This window comes from Microtus oregoni, unplaced genomic scaffold (assembly GCF_018167655.1).
Source record: "Microtus oregoni isolate MIOR12 unplaced genomic scaffold, Mior012 000006F_ref0000085, whole genome shotgun sequence".
Lineage (NCBI taxonomy): Eukaryota > Metazoa > Chordata > Mammalia > Rodentia > Cricetidae > Microtus > Microtus oregoni.
The window spans coordinates 28,300,233-28,315,182 of NW_024543065.1; the positions used below are offsets into that span (position 1 = coordinate 28,300,233).

General features: G+C 49.6%; 1 protein-coding gene across 1 annotated transcript in view; it reads right to left on the bottom strand.

The window, feature by feature from the left end:
- Positions 1 to 1,589: 1,589 nt before the first annotated feature.
- The window catches only part of Foxo3 (forkhead box O3), a 92,746-nt gene continuing 79,385 nt past the window's right edge, over positions 1,590 to 14,950 (bottom strand). The window contains exon 4 of the mRNA XM_041654710.1: positions 1,590 to 5,907. The gene's annotated coding sequence lies outside the window, so the exon portion shown is untranslated. The remainder of the gene's footprint in view (positions 5,908 to 14,950) is intronic.

A 14,950-nucleotide genomic window follows, 5' to 3' on the forward strand; every position in this document is an offset into this window, starting at 1 on the left:
GGTTATTTTTATTTGTGTATGGACACTTTCCCTGCGTACCTGTCTGTGCACTATGTATATGCATGTTCGGTACCTCAAGAGGCCAGGTGTTAGAACCCCCGGAACAGGAATTACCATGTGGGTGCTGGGACTCAAAGCAGGTCCCCTGGATGAGCAGCCAGTGCTCTGAACTCCTGAGCCATCTCTTCAGCCCTCAACTTCTGTTCTTGGTAAGGGAAATCTAGAAGAAACTGTTCCTCCAGTCCTGAAAGAGTGCGGGCTTCTGGGCCAGGACCATTGCTCTCTCCAATGGAGCGTGTCCCACGAGTGTTTCCTCTTCATCCCTATGCCTGCTCGTGCCCACAACCCCGAGGTGAGAGATACCCAGAGTTCTGTGGGCAGCTCCCCCGCCACAAGCTGCCTCCCTACTCCCCCTGCTTCCAGGAGTGGCTGTGTTCGCGAGTTTGGTTACTGGCTAGAAATGCCACTTTTCCCTGCTGTTGGCCCACTGACCTGCAGCTGTGGAATGACTTGGATGGTGTGTGTCCACAGAGCCTTTGATGGCTGAAAGCCTTGCCCAGACCACCTGAGTATGAATCAGATTCAGAGGGACTTTTCTTTTACATCAGATGTGGAAGCAGGACCCATCATCCCCCATCATCCGGCCCTGGCTGATTTGGGGGCACAGCAGGGACACAACACACCCAGTGCATATCACAGGCAAGGCTGGGGCCAGGCCATAGAGCTCTCCTGAGGGCGTCACAAGGTTTGGCTACTGCCACACAGAAACCTAGTGATCATTGAAGGGATTTTAACTGTTTGTTGGCTTTGAGAACTTAAGTCTTGTAGCAACTGCCATTAGAGGTCTCTCTCATCTTTTGGGAACACAATCAGGGATGCTATGTCAGGTGAAAATGCCTTCCCCACTTGGATGCCAGAGGATACAAGGGCTTTCTTTCTTTCCCTTTGTAAAGGTTCAGTAACAGGAGAGAAACAGACCGGAGGCAGGGCTTACCCCAAGAGCCCAACTTGCAAACCTTCCACCTCCTTAAACCAAAATATGAACCAGGCTATATCTTAGGACCTTTAAACTAGTTCCTGGGGGTTTCTCCAAGTGTGGTAATTTTTAGAACATGCATTATTAATTAAAGAAAAGATAGAGACAACTAAGGATAGTCTTGCAATGTTCTGTTCCTCCCAGCAGCACTGACAAAGCCAGGAGTGAGCATACAGTGTTGGTTCTGCTGCTACCAGTCTGGAGGTTCGCCTCCATGTGCAGGAGGGCCCTGATGATGACCAGTGGCTACTCACTGGACTCATGGGAGGAGAACTTCTTCAGTCATTCCTTTAAGCAGAGTCTGACTCCTGCCTTCACACTTAACAGCTTCTCTGGGACTTCGTAACTCAGCACACCCCAAGTCCGGCCATTAGCCAGCGTGAATAACTCTGTAAATGTGCTGTATTCAACTGTCTGCTTGTCTGTGGAGGTCAAAAGTGGGATGGAGAAGTGTAATAGCCTCGCAGGTCTCTGCCTCTCCTAGCCTGGGAAGTGATCTCATGGGAAGACTGCCACAGGGCAGTGAGGACGACAGAGACAGCTGGGCAGGGAGTAGAGTGTCATCAATGCTTTATTTACATGCGTCACCATTGCTTTTACAAACTAGATTATGGTTGTAAATGGAATACACAGGCAATATCTACAGACACCAGGGAAGTAAGCATCTCTGGAAAGGGGCGGTTTTGCAAATCAAACTGGTTGATCCTTGAGAAGAAAGGCGGTAGGGCTAATTCATGGCAATGTTTGAGACAAGGTCCTCAGGACTCAGAATGCAGCACAATAGTGGTAGCGTTGCGAGGATGAGCTGCTTCGAACCCAACGATGAACTGCTTCTTAGGTGTTTGAATATGGCCACACGCCACACTAAATTCTAGTTTGTGCGGGGGCAGAAGCAAGAAATCAAAACAGATAAGCCATTTTTACAGAAACTGTATACAGAATTATTTTTTCATTCATGCAACTTTTTTTTCTTAAAAAAAAAAGTTAAACATGTGAAGCCCGAATGCACAAGACATTTCACAATTCTTCTAGTCTCCTTCACATCTGTGCACACTTCCCACATACATGATATGCTAGGACAAGTATACAAGGCTGATTGCCAGGCAAGGAGATAACTTTAGAGAAATAAGTGACCAGACACATACATTTTTTTTTTTTTACCAGCTGCACAAGTATTCCTGGAGTGTGGCAGAGGCCTTGTAATCATAACTCATGAAAGAAAAATACAAATGCATAAAACTCAACAAGAGAAAATGCTTCATTCATCGAATCTGCCTGTTACACACTGAGGATTTAGTTAAAATGCCACACACTCTTGTCAGTGACCCAGGCTCTCAGGTCATGTTTGACAGACAGGATCCCACAAGACATCCTTCCCACCTCATGGCCTGGGCCCCTGCTGTCCCCGCTCCCACAGCTGACTTCACTGTACCCCTGTACCCGTGATTGCTTTTCTACAAAAGGTCTGCTTTTAATTGAAAAAAGAACATTATTGTGCCTGATCATATGCTGTCCCCCAGAAACATCAAGAAAAAGGGAACCCATTCTGTATCACCTTTGGTTTTTTAGAGAGAAAAAGGAACTGTCTCTGTGTCCCCTCAGTCCAAGGGACAGGTGGAAGGCTTGCTTTCTCTCTGCTTTACTCTTGAAGGGCTTTTCCAAAAGACTCAAATGCTGCTTGTTCGTTCAGCGGCTGGCGCTCCTTAGGAAAAGGCAAAGTTGCTGTCCCTGTGACTTTGAACATGTACGCGGGTTGGAAGTAGGTTGAAGTCACACCTGAGAGGGGACATAGCCTCTCCTGGGGAGTGAGCCAAGATGTCCTCTCTTCTGGCTGGGACAGCAGCACACACGATGCTGATCGTCAACCTAGAAACAAGGTTTTGTGCTCCCCCTGTGTGCATGGTCCTCCATTAGCAGGAGACTTAGGAACAAAATCCTATGGGCTTTAGCAGCCATTACATGCAGAGGACAAGGGGAAGCCCACCTCAGATGCACTCAGTAAGGAGCCCAACGCCAGGATGGAGAGGGCTTGCATATGCTCCTCTCTAGCTTTGGTGACGAAGAGAACCACGGAGCCCGAGAGTGCTTCAGTCTTCAACAGTCGGCACCCCGCTGTCTACTACTGCCTGTCACCAGTGGACAGGACTCCCTATGAAGGTTCACACAGCCATTTCTCATCAGGATGCCATCACGGCAGCTGGCCCAGCCTGGGAGCTCATGTGCTCATCTGCTCAGATTCTCTGCAGAGCACTCGGCAGACAATGAAAGCAGGGTTCCCACAGCAGGTGCAGAGGACCCGGGCTTCACCTCTGTGGATTCTGACTACCATAGAATTGGGCTTCTTAGGGGAGCACGGCCTGTTGGTGTAGGGCCCCTGAGGGTGAGTGTGCAAGGGTCCTGGGCCTGGCAGGCCTCAGCTCTCCACACAACTCTGTATTATTTTACAAGGTAAATTATAGCCAAGCATTTTGCCTCTGCTTTTCTGATCTGCTGAGCCTACCCTGGCCTCACACTGCCCTTGCTTCAACTTATAATCTGTTTCTAGGACATTCTGTGAAACTTGGCGCCTGACATCCAACGAACACTGGGAAAGAAAATAAATGAGAAGCCACGTGTCTAAAAGGACTTCAGCGTCTTCAAACTAGGGGCACACACTGGAGGGCTGCCTCTCTCACTCCCAGCGCCTGTAAACTGCACAGCCCAGCAGCTATCTTCTTTAAGCTCGGGAGAGAATTCTCAGGGCCCTCCTGTTGGAAGCACTTGGGGTTCTCCCTTGTACCTGAGCTCTCTCCGCTCCCTCAGCTGCTACCCCCATGCACCCCACCAAGGAAGCAGCACCCTGGGAAGCGAGGCCACCAGCCTTCTGCCTGAAATGACACAGGTCGCGTGGACAGCGGACTCCTGAAGAGTCGGGGAGTGGCTAACATCACCGTAAAGGAATGAAATAAGCAGGTACGGCCTGCTGGCAAGCAGACCACGTGACTACTACACACATTTTCAAAATCAGACTTTAAAAATGAAGACTATAAACGCGGAGCAGCTTGGATAAAGCAATGCGCTAGAGGTCTAGTACAGCCACAACTGCGTGACAATGTCCGGATTCCGGAGAAGGCGGACTGAAATCGACAGGGCCCTTGCTCAGATGTGATGATCCAGGCGAGGCAGGAAAGACGTGTGACAATACCAAATGGAACTCTCATTATGCTAGGAGCTGTGACTGCCACCGACGTCATCCCCAGGGGAGTCAGAAAGCAGAGGTGCACAAGGGGGCTGGTGGTACGCCTGTGTTGGTGCCCACTGCCACAGTGCGAGCAACAGCAAGAACTCGAGCAGGGAAACCGTGCTGGAACATTAGCCCACATTCCTAACACCATGCAGAAAGTTCCATTTTTGTACTGTACATGATAAAATATATTTATACACTTATATGCCTAATGCTTTTTATGCAAGAAAAGAGTCTTCGTATATCACTTTGGAGAAGTGCATGTATGCTGTGCTAACCAGGGCATCACCACACCAGTTTCTTACGTACCAAAGGTGTCCCCAACTGTCCACCAAAGGTGTCACGAGTACACTCACACTTTGCAGGTTAAACAGAAAGCACCTATACAGCACCACAACTTTTTGAAAACAAAACAAAAAATGAGATCCACAGAAGCAGAAAGTTTGGAAAAAAAAGTTTAAATGGCCTTAGCTTGTATTTCCAAGTGTCACCTGTACAATTACAACCTAAGCTTATATATATATCACCTTGTATGCTATTGCCTGTCACTCACACACTTCTAGAAAGATCAGAGTCTACACAGCAAGGCTGAAAGTAATCAAAAGATGTGCATGTTTCAAAAACAGTGAAGTCGGGCCTGCCTCGGTGCAGACTTGGCTTGCCTATTTCGTACGTTCCTCACGGCATGACCTAATGGCTCACCAGTAATCCCCTACCTTCTATGAAGCAAACCGGCTCATATTCCTTTTCTCTCTCTCCTTGAAACTAAGCCCCTAGTGGCATTTGGCAATGAGCAGTAGCTGAACTTTCCTGAAGAGGTCCTGGTTCCTAAGAGCAGACACTGTCTACTGCATTAGCTGCGGCGAAGGACGGGACCAGAAGCCCTACACTGACCAGGCAGCTGTAGGGTGGGCCCCGGAGTCCCCGTCCACAGACCACCCCGACTCAGAACGGGAAACTTCTGGGTCAGATGCCTGACTCCATTTGCTTTGCCTACGCGTAGTTCAGTTCTGGACGGGTGCGCAGAGGAAACAATTGTGCCATTGTTCAGTTTTTTTTTTTTTAAAAAAAGATAATTTTCTACCAAACAAAAAAGGAAAAAGAAAACCCCCTTTAGTTTATGTAATGTGTTAGGTTTGTGGAGTTCCGTGGGCTCAAAAGCTTGTGATGCTCCAAGCCAGCCTGAGAACTGGTTCTGGTGCTTTCCTGCTTTTAAGTGTGCTAGGGGAGGGGCGGTTAGCCTTCTCAACAGAAAAATACTGCAAGTTACCATGGGTAAAAAACTCAGAGGGTCCAAGGGAAACCAACACAAAACAAAGCTTAACCTATCCCAGAAACCACCATGACAGTGGAGCACTGGAGAATGGCCTTTGGGGCACCCGCTGAGCTCAGAAGGAAAACACGGGGGTGCTGAAGGGTGCTGTCCTCGCTGGCAGGTCACTCAGAGTTAGATTTTGCATACATTATAGAGTTCTGTTCCACGGGTAAGGGCTTCACCCAGGGCCAGGGCTGCTAACAGTCTCTGCTGGGTTGGGAAAATGGCGTGGGATTCACGAAGGTGTCAAGCTGTAAACGGTATCACTGTCCACTTGCTGGGAGCAGATTTGGCAAAGGGTTTTCTCTGTAGGTCTTCTGTCAGTGTGAGGGTCTAGAAGAGAAAAGAAAGCCAGAGTTCTTAAGGGTGTTCTGAAACTGACAGGAAGCAAGCTGCGGGGTGCTGCATCACCCCCCTGCTCGCCTGAGCGCAGAGCCCAGGCTAAGCCTCCCAGGTCTGAAATTGAGATCAGCGCTTACCTTAGTTCTTATCACAGCATCCTAAGGCTAACAAGCCCAAAGGAGCTGGTATCTTGTACTCTGGAATGACCCCAACAAAGGCACACAGGGGTGTTTTTCGTGGGTCTTGTTAAGTTAGGGGCAGCCACGGTGTGGATGGGGCTCTGGTCTAGGTTTTGGACGAGCAAGCTGGTCACCCCGAGCACACGGCAGTACTTCTGCGGTTCTCCTGATCAGCCCAGGGTGAACTCATCTTACTTGGCAGCCATGGCTTAGGGAGATCCCATGGTGGAGGACCAAGTCATGCCAAGTGAGCTATCTTAGGAATTCTACTTTTTTTTGTTTTTGTTTTTGTTTGTTTGTTTTCCCAAGACAGGGTTTCTCTGTGTAACAGCTCTGGCTCAGACTTTCAAACTTTTTTGAAACAACAACATGTACAAAAACAAATTCCCACAGAACACCATTTTTCTTCCCCCTCAAGACAGGGTTTCTTTGTGTGGCCCTGGCTGTCCTGGAACTTGCTTTGTAGGCCAGGTTGGCCTCAAACTCACAAAGATCCGCTTGCTTCTGCCTCCTAAGTACTATGATTAATGGTGTGCGCCACCACCGCCTGGCCTCCCACAGAATATCTTGTTAACATAATTATTATTCTGTCTCCACAGTCATCAGTGGAGGTCTTCCCAGAGCACTGGAGTCCAGGGAACCCAATTAAGAGCACTGGTTGCTCTTCAGAAGGGCTGGGGCTCACTTCTCAGCACCCACATGGCAGCTCACAATTGACTGTAACTCCAATTCCAGAGGCTCAGATGCCCTCTTCTGGAACCACACATGTGATAAACCACACATGTATGCCAACACTCCTAACACATACAATAAAAATAAATAAATCTTATAAAAAAAAGAAAAAAGGATCCTCAAAGATGAAGTTAAAGGAAATCAACATGACAGGCCTGAGACAACAGAAAACTCTGTTGTCCGTGGAGACACTGCTGGTTGTCCTGGGAAGCAGAGCAGGACACGGCAGTAGAAACTTGGCACCACAGCTCCATACTCAGCCATCTTCCCAGCAGGCACGTGACTGAGTAAGAGAATCCCATAAACTGTCACACAGGGCGGGGTATCCACCCCTCCCCCCTTGTGAGACAGCTCCATGGCTTCAGCCCTTTCGGGACTATTGCTAGGACAATCTTCCTCTGCCGGACTGAGCACCCTCATCATATTTTCCCTGGTGACAGATCTGAGGAGCAGAAGGAAGGATGTTTTTGTCAGAAGCAAAGACAGTAACTGAGGAAAAGAAGATCCCCGTCTTTCTGTGGAGGCTGGTTTGGCCGAGGACTTTTTCTGGCAGTATTTTGCTTTGTGAAGCCACTGGACACTTTTACTTTGGCCTATAAAATAATGGTCTGTTAGGTCCCGAGGGATGAAAAGCTAAAATAAACCCCAGACCCATTGTCCGCGAGGACCATGGCCAGGTAGAGACACTGTTCCATGTCCTCTGCGTGGCTCCCGAAGGCGGGATCCAGCACGAACACACAGATGAGTCCTTTGAAAAGGATCAGGCATTTCCCTTCGCAATGCAAGCTAAGAATCACAGTCTAACATCACTATGACACTAATCATCGGGGGACTAAGTTCCCCAAGTCCCAATCCTGACTTTCTGTAAGTGCCTGGGGACAAGTGGCAGGGTATTACCTAATTCAGACCCCTCCCTGGTCCCCCTTGGTGTTAATTATTCTGCTGTGAAAACTAGTGCATGATGGGAAGATGACATATTTCATTCCCCAAGAACAGAGGCTGAGCACATGGCCTGAACAACTTGGGAGGAAGCACCCAGAGTGTACCTAAGCACCTAGTATGTCATCATCTAGTTAGGACTGGCCATGGGCCCTGAAACTAGGACACGAGCCACACCATAGCAGTACAGAGTCACAGCAATCGCCCCCAGCCCCCTCCCTCCACAAAGGCCCAGCATCCTCTGGGAATGTCATCATTAAGAAGAAGAGGCACTAATCACCACTCTCCCCTTTCTGCAGAAGGGGCGGGGCCACCTGTGACACTATGCGCTGGAGTTCCCTCCAGGGTCTCAAGCAAGGCCTCCTGGGGAGGTCTATGCAGGAAGCTGCCTTGGTGTCTGTGGGCTGAGCCAGGAGGGCCAGAGACAGCTCCTACAGAGGGCATGGCTCACAAAAAACCCTCACTACACCCCTCTGGGAGGCCACGGCTCTGTTTAGCTTTTCTTTCCTGTGGTAGAGGGAAAACAGTGCAAAAGAACCAGACACATGCCGAAGAGAAACACTTGAGGACTCAGGAGAACAAAGGAATCCTAAGGAGATGGGCACTTGAATGTCAGAACAGCTTCTGCAGCTCACTGTTGGCACTTGTCCATCAAAGAGGAACTGAAAAGGAAGGGGGCAAAGTGACAGGACCACCACTAACTGGGGGTTCAACCACGCCTGGATTGGATTGGTGGGAGTTTCCGCTGATTTAGCTAGCTTTGGGGCTTGTGTACGTGTTGATGCCCCTGTAGCTAAAAAACAAACTCAGACTGGAGAAGGAAGCAGACAGCTGAGGAACTTTACAGCCATTACTCAGCAGTTACTAAGCAAAACGCCAGTTAGCAATTCAGAAACGCCTGAAGCGGTGTACTCTAAGGTGTCTGCTGAGAGGTAGTCCCTCTGTGATCCTGGCATCCACAGGGAAGACAGGGTTCGCCTAATCATCACCAACACGCCACACGATGTTCTAAGAAAGGGAGATGCCTCCAAAATGACGCCAAACAGAACCACCCAATCAACTTGAATTCCCACAGCCGACTCCACCGTGACAAGCCTGCATTTGCCGGCAGCCTTTTTATCTTGTTGGCAGAGAGGAAAGGAAGACCCCAATAACCAAATATGCCATGAGGGAAAGGAGAGTTGGATGAGACAGACTCTCATGTCCACAAACCCATGAAGGCCAGCAACCATCTCCTGGCAAGAATTCTAAACTGTCTGGAAGAATGTCTGCTTGGAAGCAAAGGTGAAGGAAGCACTGGGACCCTCATGCTTAGCTGGGGGCCAAGGATGGAACACTCAGGACAGAGAAGGACGGGATCCTTTGATGGACAGGGCAGGCGCTCACAGTTCAGGGAACAGCTGTGGGTTTCCAAGGTTCGGTATTTTTGCTGGAGCACAAAGCAAAGAAATGCCTGCCTGTTCCACTCATCAGTGACCTGCGACACTCAACCAAGCCTTCCATGCTGGTCACCCTAGGCAAACCACTTTTGTGAACCTTTTTGTTTGTCTGTCTATTTGTTTGTAGACGGTTTCTCTGTGTAACTTTGGAGCCTGTCCTGGAACTCGCTCTGTCGAGGCTGGCTTCAAACTCAAAAAGATCTGTCTGCCTCTGCTTCCCGAGTGCTGGGTGTGCCCTACCACTGTCTAGCTGAGTCAAAAAAAAAAAAAAAAAAGATTTATTTTTATTTTATGTACATTGGTACTTAGCGTGCATGTATGTCTGTGTGAGGGCATCAGATCTCCTGAAACTGGAGCTACAGACAATTGTGAGATACTCAGTGGGTGCTGAGAATTGATCCTGGGTCCTCCGGAAGAGCAGTCACCATTCTTAGCCACTGAGCCATCTCTCTAGCCCATTTTTGTGAGTTGTAAGTAAGGCAGCCATATCTCGTAGCCCGGGCTGGCCTTGAACTTAGGCTCCCGTCCCCACCTCCCAAAGCCTAGAGTTGTAGACGCCTGTGGCCACACTGAAATGCTGTGTCCCTTTGAAACATCCGAGACGTCCTCTGCAAAGGTAAACTTGTGTACCACAGGGAAGAGGGAACCTTGCTGATTTTTCTTTTCCTTCTAGGTTGGAACAGGTGAGGGGGTTTAAAAGTAGGTGGTGGCATCAGTACTTTGCCTATGCACATCTGCCGCTGGGCCTACGGCTGGCTACACAGTGTTGTCCAGAGAGGGGGTGGGGAGGAGCACATCTGCCGCTGGGCCTATGGCTAGCTACACAGTGTTGTCCAGAGAGGGGGTGGGGAGGAGCACATCTGCCGCTGGGCCTATGGCTGGCTACACAGTGTTGTCCAGAGAGGGGGTGGGGAGGAGCCATCTGAATAAAACCCACCTAGGCAACCGTGGTTTGGAGCTGTGGTAGGCACTGGAGACTTTATGAGGGACAGACAGGTAAGGAACTTCTAATCACACTGGAAGGCAAGTTTCTATTTGGTGGCAAAGCCTTCCAGCAGGAAACCTGAACTCTGTGTAACCAACCCGTCTGGAGGAATGACTGTGTTCTAAAGAGAGGTTTGTGCTCTACCTAAAGAATGGTCCCCAAGAAATAACGATCTCTCCAGGGAAGCTCCTGCAGGAGAGGAAGGCTGATGTCACTGAGGTTGGTCAGGGGAGGAACTTCGATCCAGGAGAAAAATTTACAACTAGCCACATGACCTGGCAGGGGACACTTGGCAGTGAGCCAGTGGTGGGCAGGGAGCACTGTTACCTGGGCTGCCCAGCAAAGCACCTCTTCCTATTTGAACCCTGCCGCCACAGGCCATAATTCCCCATGCCACTCCTGGGTCCCTCTGCCCAACATGGCCACGGAAAATAAATCTCCCTTTCTGCTTCTTACTCTGGTCTACTTTAACCGGTTATTGCAGACAGGTGGCTGAACCAGGTTGCAGCCCCTCCATCGGCTAACACGAGCTCTTCCTACCAGATGAGTAAACACGGAGGAGATAACACTTGGGGTAACGTGGACAGGCAGCAACCTACACACATTACTTAAAAACGAAAAGCTCAGCTTGCAGAAAAGCGGGTGAGCCCTGTGACATGCGGGGCTGGGCCAGGACTGCTGTCTCCTCAGGAGCATGCTGAAGCCTCTCAGGTGTCAGGGAAAGCCTCCAAGGCCTGGCTGGAGGGCTGGAGACAGCATCCTCAAGAGCCTTTTGTTTTCAGGACATTTTGACGCCTGGACTTCTCTGTCTGCCCTCTTGGCCAGCCTTTGTGCTGTGCTGACAAAATGCAGGGAGACCAAGAGAAGGAACAATCTTGGAACTTCACAGCTGAGGACAAAAATGGCGCCAAGGATTACTGATGGCTAAGGACAGCAGACAACAGCCTGTCGCCGCCTTGAAGGAAGGTGAGAAACTCCATGCTCTCCTGTATGCTCTGGAGTTTTCTGACTCATAGAATATGCAAAGTTTGGGATTCGATTTTTTCAAAAGAACCACTTTTGCCAAGGTGAACGTGCCTTTAATCCCAACACTAGGGAGAGAGTGGAATACAGATTACGGTGAGTTCAAAGCCAGCCTGGTCTACAAAGCAAGTTCCAGGCCATCCAGGGGTACATAACAAGATCCTGTCTCAGAAAACAAAACGAAGAAGCAAACAAACAAACAAACAAACAAAAAAACCCCAAATCAACCAATCAAAAAAACCCAAAACCCAAACCAACCAGACAAAAAGAACCACTTTTTTGGGGGTGGGGGTGGCGGTTAAGATCCTCTCCTGATTGTGGCTGATTACCCTCAACTATAATACCCCAAAGTTTCACTGGCAAAGACCTGTGGGATCAAGCTCACCATCTTCCACGCCTTCCACCAGTGTGCTGAGATAGGCCACACACTCACCTGCCAGTCACCTCGGGGACACTTGGCCCAGCCTGCTCTCCTCCCACCCAGGTGAATCACCAGCCGGCTGCACTGTGCCTTCCCCAGATGCTTGCCATTTCAGCGCTCTGCCTGGCATCTGGCACTTCAGTATCCAGTGTCCAGAAAGCCTCCCCACACTCCCAGCTCCCAATACACTGAATTCCTTGAAAGCGGGCCACAGTCTTTACAATGACTCAAGCGCCAGGGAACACCTGCTATTTTAAGAGCGCCATCTTAGACACAGTATTTGCCCTCAAGCAGCAGCAATTCCTGTGAGTGGAATAAATTGTCCCGATGTCCCAAGTAGCCTGGAAAGCTTCTGAGTAAGCTGGAGTGGCCCTTCCTTCCTGCCCACTGACCCCCAGCGTCCTCTGACTCTGCTGCTTTTGGGACCTCTTCAGACAGGCCAAGAGCGAGGCTCGCTGGCACGCACGCAGAATCTACTGCTTGAAGAACAGAATCTAAGATTTGTAATGCTTCCTGGGCAGGAGGGTTTTTATGAAGCTTTTAAAATTCCTGTTTCTTCTAACGTAAAGTTGAATTGAAGGCATATTTTAACATTCAATGGATTCTCAACTATGTAATGTTTCTGTATCCCCCACCATAGAAAGCCCTTAAATCCCTACATGAAGAGTCTCGCTACTCTGTCTGAAGCTGCTGTCACAATGAAGAGATCCACCATTTACAGAAGGAACAGGAGCCCGGAAGAAATGCTTACAGACATAAACCATGACTTGAAGAGTCGCATTGACCTCCACCGGGTGTGACCCTGGGGTGAGGTGGGGTGAATTTCGGCAGTATCCAGGTTGGGGGTGCTCGAGATTTCCTGAGGGTGGGTGGACCTGAGGGTCCAGGTGCCAGGCACAGAAGACAGGGTTCACCAGAGTCCTCTTCCTATGTCAGACATAAGCAACAACAAACCAGTTTCCGCACAATTCAAACTATACATCCACATGCGAGGTTCGACCAGGACTTGCAGGTGACGCAGATAGTGGCCATGAACCAGCAGCAGAGGAGGGAAACCAAGAGGGAGCAGAAAGAAGGGAGCTGATGCCAGGTCTGCAGGAGACAGGTTGGCAGCCGGGCCAGGTGTGCTGATTCCAGCAGGAGGCGAGTCTTGAACTCACGTCCTCATCTCAGGGCACCGCACTGTCCACCTGCACCACACAGGGCAACCTGATGGGAACTCAGCTGCCCCTGGCAAGATGTGCTTTGGTTGAGGCACTCGGCGGCAGGCAGCTTTAAGCTCCACCTTCTAACAGGTTCATCGCCACACTTTTGATTATTTATAACTTGGTCTGTATGGCTTTCTGATCGTTTCGTGAACATACAAATGATCCACAGATGTTCCATTGAGCTATTGGGCCATGTTTACAATTGGAGGACCAACAGAAAGGGTAAGGATCTTGACTTTCAACATAAAAAGTCTAAGAAAGCATCTGGCTGGGGTCTCCTTGGCTATTAACTTCCCTAAGGAACTAAATCAAACATTCCACAGGGATACAAATATTTCTCTGAAAAAAGAAAACAAGGCCTGGACTGCTTTCACCAGAGAGAAGAGGGTGGAAGACTAGCATAGGAGAAAAGGGAGGAGAGAAAGAGGGGACAAGGCGGCACACAAACCTTCAATCAAATCAAGACTGACAAGTAGAGCCTGTCCTTTGGAAACACTGCAATTACCATGCGACTTCATGACCAAAGAGTCTCACCTTTTAACAAACGAACACCATGGGCTTAAAGGTCACTAAGCAAACAGAAAATCTAGAACCACAGAGTAAGGGCCGCATCTCTTACTGGGAGAGAAGGAAATAAAAGCAGACCAGATAGATTCACGCAGTCCAGGTCCCTGGGACAGCGAGACCTGGAACAGCCTAGAAGACAGCCTTGCCTCTCAGATGGTCACCCAGCAGAGACTTGCAGCCTAAAGTACGGTGACTGATTTTCTGACCCCTACCCCATGTGGTGCCCAACCGGTACCTACCAGCTTTTAGAGGCCAGACCAGTGTGAGAATCTGCCCACCTGAACATTCCTTCCTGCTTTCACAAATGCCCCAGCAGGCTGGGAGTACCTCTGCATCCCTAGTGGTCAGAGATGCCTGACAGGGAGGATGAGGATGGGAGATCCAGGTTCCCGACAAGCTGTGGACTAGTGCAGGTGGAGGCTCTGGCTTCTGAGCAAAGGAAGCCAAGGCTTTTCCCAAGTGGCCTGGTCCTGGCTCCACTGAAGACCCACAGCAGCCCAGGGAAAGGTGGGGCCCTCCTTCGGAGACGCTAATGGGATACTCGGGGAAGGCCTGAAACCTGGCAAACAGCAGCCTCTCTAACGTGTGGCCCCAAAGGGGCAAGCGGACTTGGAAGGCTCAGCTCCAGAAAACAAGTCTCACCAAACCTAAACTAGCTTTAGCTGTCGAGGAAGGCAGCTGTGTTTTACCAGCAGCGTAAGAAAGACTGGCTCAGTTGCTTCCTACAGTCTGAGAAATTACGGGATCACTTAAAATCACAATAAACACCAAATAACTTCTTAACAAAATGACAAAACACAGTATCCCACAAATTAGCTTTTACAAAAACTAGCTCTGTACAGGAAGTATAAACGCTTGCCCCACTGTCTAAGTAAGCCTGGTGAGACGGGATGCTGCATAGCCATGAAAACGCAGACACCTGCGAAGGCCGGCCTCTCTGCCATGACCTCAAGCCTGCATGAGCTGCAGAGAGGTGTTGAAACCCACAGCTCCCCTCAGAACGGAGTCGGGGGGACGACGGCGACGATGCACTACAGTGGGTCCAATCCGAGAAACTGGCCTAGAAACCAAGCACTCAGGAAAGGGAAAGCCAGCCCCTGGGCTAGGCCTGCACTTTGACCTATCTGCAGGGAGCACCCGTAGAAATAGAGCCTTTATTTTTATGCTCACAGGAGAATAAGTGGAAACTATGTAACAATGGAATCGTCTGCAGGTGATGGAAAAACTCCAGCATGGTAAGGCAGTCATTCTACATGGGTCTGTGGCTCAGATTCCCAGGGAAGGCACTCCTATAACAGGACAAACACTTGCTGCCACTGCCACCTCCCTCCATCATTCACTGAATCCGGGCTCGCTAGGTGCCCAGGAAAGTTCCCCGTCATTCAGAGAGCTGCTGACTATCACAAACACCCGGGGTAGGGGGTCTGGTTCTCAAGGAAAAAAGATTTGAGTCAAGATATTGAAGAAACTTAGGAAATGTTTATCGATTTTCCTTTACTGTCATCAACACTAAAAAGATCCAGTCAGAGCCGGATGGTGGC